Source organism: Hypanus sabinus, chromosome 10, assembly GCF_030144855.1.
Source record: "Hypanus sabinus isolate sHypSab1 chromosome 10, sHypSab1.hap1, whole genome shotgun sequence".
NCBI lineage: Eukaryota > Metazoa > Chordata > Chondrichthyes > Myliobatiformes > Dasyatidae > Hypanus > Hypanus sabinus.
This window is the reverse complement of record NC_082715.1, coordinates 29,636,632-29,643,851: the sequence shown is the minus strand read 5'-3', so window position 1 is coordinate 29,643,851 and position 7,220 is coordinate 29,636,632. Positions and strand designations below refer to the sequence as shown.

The 7,220-nt window shown below is 41.8% G+C and overlaps 1 protein-coding gene across 1 annotated transcript in view; it reads left to right on the top strand.

The window, feature by feature from the left end:
- The first annotated feature begins 205 nt into the window (after positions 1-205).
- Positions 206-7,220, top strand: part of LOC132400537 (adhesion G protein-coupled receptor F4-like) — a 116,654-nt gene continuing 109,639 nt past the window's right edge. Inside the window, exon 1 of the mRNA XM_059981579.1 lies at positions 206-785. The gene's annotated coding sequence lies outside the window, so the exon portion shown is untranslated. The remainder of the gene's footprint in view (positions 786-7,220) is intronic.

The following is a 7,220-nucleotide window of genomic DNA, read 5'->3' as shown; positions in this document are numbered from 1 at the left end:
GCTAGCCATTATCAATACTCTTCACAGATTGGCCTGCCTGGCGTCAGTGTTTAACCAGGAGCTGCTCAGACGATCATCCACCACGTCCTCTCATGACTTCACGTGACCCTGACTGGCGGGGGTGGGGTGGGGGTCTAAACAGGCGCTCACCTTGCCCAAGGGCGACCTGCAGGCTCGTGGAGGGAGGAAACGCCTCACACCTCCTTTGGTGGAGACATACGGAGGACTTCACGCTTTTAAACACCCGAAGGAAAGGATAATATTTTTAATATGTGGAAGAAGTAAATTTGCATAGATTTTAATGAACACAATGTATTTAGTTAGATAAATACATAAATCATATAGGGTGTTGCTAGGTAACTTGTGCTGCTTCGTCCTTCTGTTTAGACTCAGGCAGCGGAACTATAGTCACCAAATATGAACGTTCCAACTGTCATGATGAAAGATAAATCGGTGTCTTAGAGAATCAAAACTTTGTGATCACCACAAACACATAAAAGTAAATGGAATGAGCCTCGGGTTGAGAATACATTCTCTGACTTAAAGGCTTTGCGCCAGAACTCACAGCTCCTCGGTCCCTGATATTGTTTTCCAGTAGCTGGTAGATTTTGCCAGTGGGTAGTGCCGTGTTTGAGGGGGCAGGGCTTCATTCGCCCGAAGTGCTTCTTCGCAGCAGACGAGGAAGTAGTTATTTAAAAACGACAAATCTCTTCAGAGGTTTCCCGCGATCGGCACCGGTGGTGGGCATTGATCGGAAACATCATCTTTCATTCCAGCGGAAAAAGGTAAGAATGGAAAGATGTTTATAAAACCAAAACTTAACGCTAAAGATTTTTTTTTTTTAAAAATTCGCATAACTTTACAAGATTTCCTTTGCCTGTTAATGAGAATGTACACAGGGAGTACATCAATTTACTGAGCTTTTGAGGAAGGCAGGTCTCCTTCGCCCTTCGAAGCTCTTTGCCTCCTTGATCATGAAACAACGGCGGGCTTTTGGGACACTTCTTCCACTATCCAGAAAAGTAGCTGTGTTACTTTTCAGTGACACCCTAGTGCGAATTGTGGACAGATTGATTCTTTGCGGAGAACAATTCCAGTCTGATGTGGCTTGCTTTAAAACAGCTAAGGTTGTCTATTAAACTACAGAGCTAATTAGTGCCAAACAAATCATCTGTATAATATACAAAATAATATAGTTGGAATAAGGATAATATAAGACTAAAACACTCAAAATACTGGGGCTCAGCAGGTTAGGCAGCATTTAGCAGGCCTGATGAAGCCGGAAACCTCGACCGTTTATTCCCCTCCATAGATGCTGCCTGACCTGCTGAGCTCCCCCAGCATTTTCTATGTGTGTTCACTCTGGATTTCCAGTATCTGCAGAATCTCTTGTGCTTACTGCAACCAGACAGAGACGAGGCAGGGGGAATAGGAAGAAGTAGAGATAGAGAGTAGGAAGAACCTTATTATTCCAAGCTGTTCAGTACAACCACTACACTACCATTTACCCGCACCTGTGGAAAATTACCAAGTCTTGTTAAGATAAAACCAGGACAAATCCAAAATGGCTAATTATTGACCAAGCCAATCTCACTAATTACTGACCATCTTACACTCTTACTCATTGGCAGAGTAGTTGACGGTGCGGTCGCGTAGCAATTAAGTATTAAAACATAAAACAGTACAGTATGTTACGTACCCCGTAACTGGGTGTCTGACCAGCAGAGAAAGAAGAATCTGTTGGAGTCTAGTGGTACCAACCTAAAGGTGTTTATTAGTAAACTACACAATAAAATATCAAAAATGGAAATATACATATAAAACAAGTTAGCAGTAATAAACCTAAAAGTGTAGGAATAATAATAAGCAATAATAAACAAGTTCTATCGATGTCTAGGGGTAAATGAATTGTCATAGGAAAGTATAGAGTTCAATTCATAAATGCTGAAGTAGTTATGGTTGTTGTATTGAAATTGTTGGAGAGAGAGAGAGAGAGAGAGCGAGCAAGATGCAACAGCAGCCAAACCTTTTGTGGCTTTCTTAATCCGTCGTGTTGTTGTGGCCATTCAGTTATGACCCCTCTGGTCTTCAGCTAGACCGTTCTTCTGTGGTGGACTCGTCACTCTGGCATGAGTGGACACACACACACAAGTCCCCACCGGCCCTGCTGTAACACTGTGAGCTTTACTGACCGATCTCCCGATTCGGTCTCCGAAGCCCCCACCTTTCTGTGGGTTCCCAACACTCAGTCAGTGTCCACTGGTGTTTCTGAAGGGTGTCTCTCCAGACCTGTCTTTTATCCCCACTCACGGGGTCTCAGCTATCCATCAACCCTGAATGACCGTGTCCATCAAATCAGGCCACTCCTGCTATCTCCTGAGGAATGTTAACGAGCAAAGTAAAGTTCTTGTATTGGAATGTAAATAATCCAGGAAGAGTTAAAATACAGTAAATCAACAGTCTCTCTCCTCCTGTTATCTGTAGCAAATGTTCTTGTCTGTGTTTCATATCTCTCTCTCATGAGCAGCATAGCAACAGCAATAGTTCATAGTTCTCGGGGGGAGGGGAAATGGTTAACTCTGCACCCCATTGTCCATCAGGTCTGTCCATCACTCATAACATCCCCATCCTTCTGGAAATTTTCACCAGGGTGAAAATTAACTAATAAAGCGTATTTCTGAATTACAGAGTTTAACAAAATACAGAAGTGGTCTTAACTACAAGAATAATACAGATACACTTTCAAATTAACATCTAGATAAACAATCAGCAATTACATTGTCACTCCCCTTTACATGTTGTATTTTAATATCGAATTCCTGTAACAACAGACTCCAACTTAATAACCTCCTATTTTTATTTTTCATGTTAGCCAAAAATACCGAAGGGTTGTGATCTTAGTTTTGGTGTATATTACAAAGTGTGAACCAATACATGTGTGATCATAATGTAATACATTATAGAGGTTTGTGCAAATACTAATCTCTATTTTAGTTTTAAACTTAACATTCAATGTTCCATGATGTCGTCTTTATTATTCACATTCTTTGTTCAAAAAAAAAGAAATTCCCGCAAAACCAGATCCTGTTATTCAAAGTAGCATTTGGTCAACCATTGCCTCTTCTCCACTTAACTCTCACGTGGTTAGCTTGCTCACCAGCTTGGAACAGGCCTTCACAGACTCCTTTCACAGGAGCTATCTTATCACCAATGTTTTCCAAACTAAGCCCATTTGCTGAACTTCCAAACCACTCATTAATTTTAAGCAGGTCATTAATTTTATCTTCAGGATCTTTCATTCTGTTAGTTTTTTGTTTAACATCTGCAGGTGATCCCTCTTGGTCAAAACAACACTTTAAGTTCTGCCTCTCCAAATCACATCCTTGAACAACATCACCAAGTTGTTTATCCATAAATTCCAAAACAAACTGTAATTGACTCACAGGCACCTTGTTAACAAGCCACTGTTCAGTTAACGGTTCCTTCACTTTTGTCAGCAGTTCTGACACCAAACGCGACTTTAAATTTTCTTTATTCAAAAGTCTAGGAACAACACTTTTCCCTTTCTTTTCAATAATATTCACATCACCAGCTTTCATCTCATTACTAACTTTTAACACAAGGGACTGAGAATTCTCACTTTCTCCCGGTGCCACGGTTAACCCTTTCTTCACTGAACCAAGTCCATCTGACCCAAAAGGATTGCATTCCTTTTCAACTAAATCAGATACCTCATATTATTTCTGAGCTTCCACACTAGGTTCAGTACCCTGTGACTCACATCCTTCACATCCTGAACACAAGCAAATGGGACATCTGCCTCTCCTAGGCTTTCAATACCAGTCCCTTTTTCAAATTCTAAGTTCCCCTGATCCTCCCAGTTACTCTCTAGGCAACTCCCCTTCAGAGTAAACTCAACCTTGCGGGTTAAGACAACTTTGTCTGCCAACCCAGCAGACTCCCTCAAGGTAGCGGCATCCTTTTCATCTTGGACTGCTGTCATGTCATCGGGAACACACTTAACTTCTTCAACTGCAAACAGCTCTGTCAAACCAGATAGATCATTCGTGTCCAACCCTGGACCTTCTAATTGCCTCATCTGTTTCTCATCTTTACTCTGTGCCTCCATAACCTCCTTCCTCACTCCCAAGTGTCCACTTATGAACCAGGTTCAAAATCTCGTTCCTTGACAACACTAAATCTGCTTCATCTCCCTTACTTTCCTTAGCTCTGCTATTCTCCATTTTACCATGCTCTAACCTCTCCTGGTACAAGATCGATAAAAACGTCTCTGCTAAATCAACACTGGACTATTTAAACTGGCTCCTTTCTCAGCCACCTTTCTAGACATGCTGCGAGTGATTGCACATGCGGGATAAATCTTGGAATCTATGGGCGGAACCTCAGCATTTAGCGTCTTACTTGTTAATTTCACTGCTGAATACACATCCCCAGTATCTCTCCAGATCCGCACTGGAACTAGGGTTTCACCCTCCTTCACAGACACCATCCCTTCTGAGATAAACTTCTCACGCCCCTCTTGTGCTCTATCTAACTTTGTCTTCCCCATTGATCTGTTGACCGACTCAATGCAACCAGTCGGGATTGCCGTTTTCCCTTTTCCTGTCTCCTTCTTCGGAGCAAAGCACTTAGATGCTATATGACCAGCTTTCCCACAATTATAACACGTAGAGTTGGGAACCATCCTACCAGCCTGTTTTTCCTCCTCCTTACCTTTTCCACTAGCTCCCAGCTTATTCTCTGCCTTAGCCGGTGGGCTTTCTCTGCCATCCCTATTGCCTTTCTGGTAGCTCTTATTTAGGGAAAACTTTGTTTTGTGGGTCAAGGCATACTCGTCTGCTAATCTGGCAGTCACAGATAGAGTCATTGTCTCCTTCTCATCCAAATACATCTTCATACCTTCAGGGATACAACCTTTGAACTGCTCCATCAGTATTAACTGTAATAGTTTATCATAATCTCCAATGACCCCTTTTGAAGTGCACCAATGCTCACAATACATTTGCATCTCATGGGCAAACTCTGAATACGTGTGGTTCCACGGCTTTCTCAAGTTCCGGAACTTCTGCTGGTATGCCTCTGGCACCAACTCATAACTCCTCAATACAGACCTTTTTACTTCCTCATAATCCTTAGACTCATCCGTGGACAATGCCGAATATGCTTGCTGAGCCTTCCCCCTAAGTATGCTCTGTAACAGAACAGCCCATTTCCCCTTAGGCCAGTTCTGATTCACAGCCACTTTCTCAAAATGAAGGAAGAACTTATCGACATCCATCTCCTCGAATGGAGGTACCAATTGGATCTCCTGACCAATCTTCAACCCCTCATTTGGGGTTGCAACCCGGTCTCTTCCCTGCGATGCCTTTAACCTCTCCATTTCCAGCGCAAACTGCCTCTCTTTCTCTCTGTCCTCCCTCTGCTTTACAGCTTCTATCTCCTTTATCTGGAGTATCTGGAGCTCATGCTCCCTTTTCTCCTTCTCCATAGCCAACCTTAATCTTTCTATCTGTATCTGAAGCTCACCCTCGACTGTTTTTTCTCTCAGGGAACAGGTCCAATACATCCGACGTGAACACAACCTCGGATACATAATGCACAGCTATTGCTCTCTGTATATCCAACTTACTCATCAACAATTTCACCGCCGAGAGATTTAATCATTTTGCAACGCTCACCAATTCCACCTTCTTGGCATCCTCTAATGCCCCCGAAGTCGGGTCTTTAAAAAATTTGTCAATTTCCATCTCTGCTGGTTTCCTGTCTGGTTATCCACACAACCAGATCAGATCAGGGACTTTTATCCCGATTCACTGGCCCCCCAATTTGGTAATCAAATCCCGGATGAGCCCCCAATGCTCTGCCATTTGATCATGGCAGATTTATTATCCCTCTCAACCCCATTTTCATGCCTTCACCCCATATTCTTTGACACGCTTATGAATCAAAAACCTATCAAATTATATTCAATGTCTTAGTCTGTGCAAAGAATTCCACAGGCTCAGTTCCATCTGGCTAAAGAAATTCCTCTTCTTCTCTGTTCTAAAGGGACGTTCTTGTATTTTGAGTCTGTGCCCTCTGGTCCTTGACTCTCCTATTAATGGAAACATCCTCTCCATGTCCACTCTATGTAGGCCTTTCAATATTCCACAGGTTTCAATGAGATGTTACAAAGTGAATTAGAATAGAGGAATTAGAATGAGGGATATGTCATGAAAATTGTTGTACTGCAGCGGCAGTTCAGTGCAATGCTTAAAAACAGTTTGTTGCAATTATATATATATATACACACACAGTATGTTGTCTGAGATTTATTAACTTTCAGCCTTTTCAGTTGAAGCAGGAGCTCACTTACTAAGATCTCTAAGTCACTTAATACAACCTTATTTTTCTCTACACTTACTGCCGGCTTGGTAACATCTTGACAGGTGAATACTTCAGCAAAGTATGAGTTAACAGTATTCACTATATCCTTCTCTGCATAATTTAAAACTCCACTATTATTCCTATAACAGTTAAGTTCCTTCTTGATTTTTCTTTTATTACTAAAGTATTGAAAACAATTGTAAGGGTCAACCTTAGCATTATCAGCAACTAAGCAGGCTGAATGAAGTGTTAGAAGCACTTTTGATTGGAGGATTGAATTAGTTTGCCAAAGTGATCCTTCTGGAAAATGTCCTGGGTCTTTAACCAAACTCAGAGTAGCAAGCTTGGAATGAAGGATTTGAAGCTTTATCTGCAACCTGACAATCTATTTTGCATAATAGATTTTAGTGTCACCTGTTTCTGTGTTCAAATTCCATTTCAGCTGCCAGGTAATGCTAATCAATTCTTGAATTTTAATTCCAAAATTATTTTGTTTAACAGGAGAATTAGGGATTCACACAGATCTTTTGCCAGAATTCAGCATTGGGATGTTTGAAACACCAGGGACATTGCAGGATATCCTGACTGGCTACTACCAGCACCCTGGCTGTCCTCAGGCACATCCCCGGAGGCTCCTTTCACTCATGTTTTGTAACACACCAATTGCTTCCACAAAGGAGAAGCATCATTGCATCTGCTTTACAGCGTAAATTGGACAAAGTTGGTAGAATAGGATTTCCCCTAAAAGAGGCGTTACTTCCTAAAATATGCTAATATTGTCAGTGTTGTATTGGAGGTCCTCCAGCCATATTGTATATTCTTGCCTAACATGG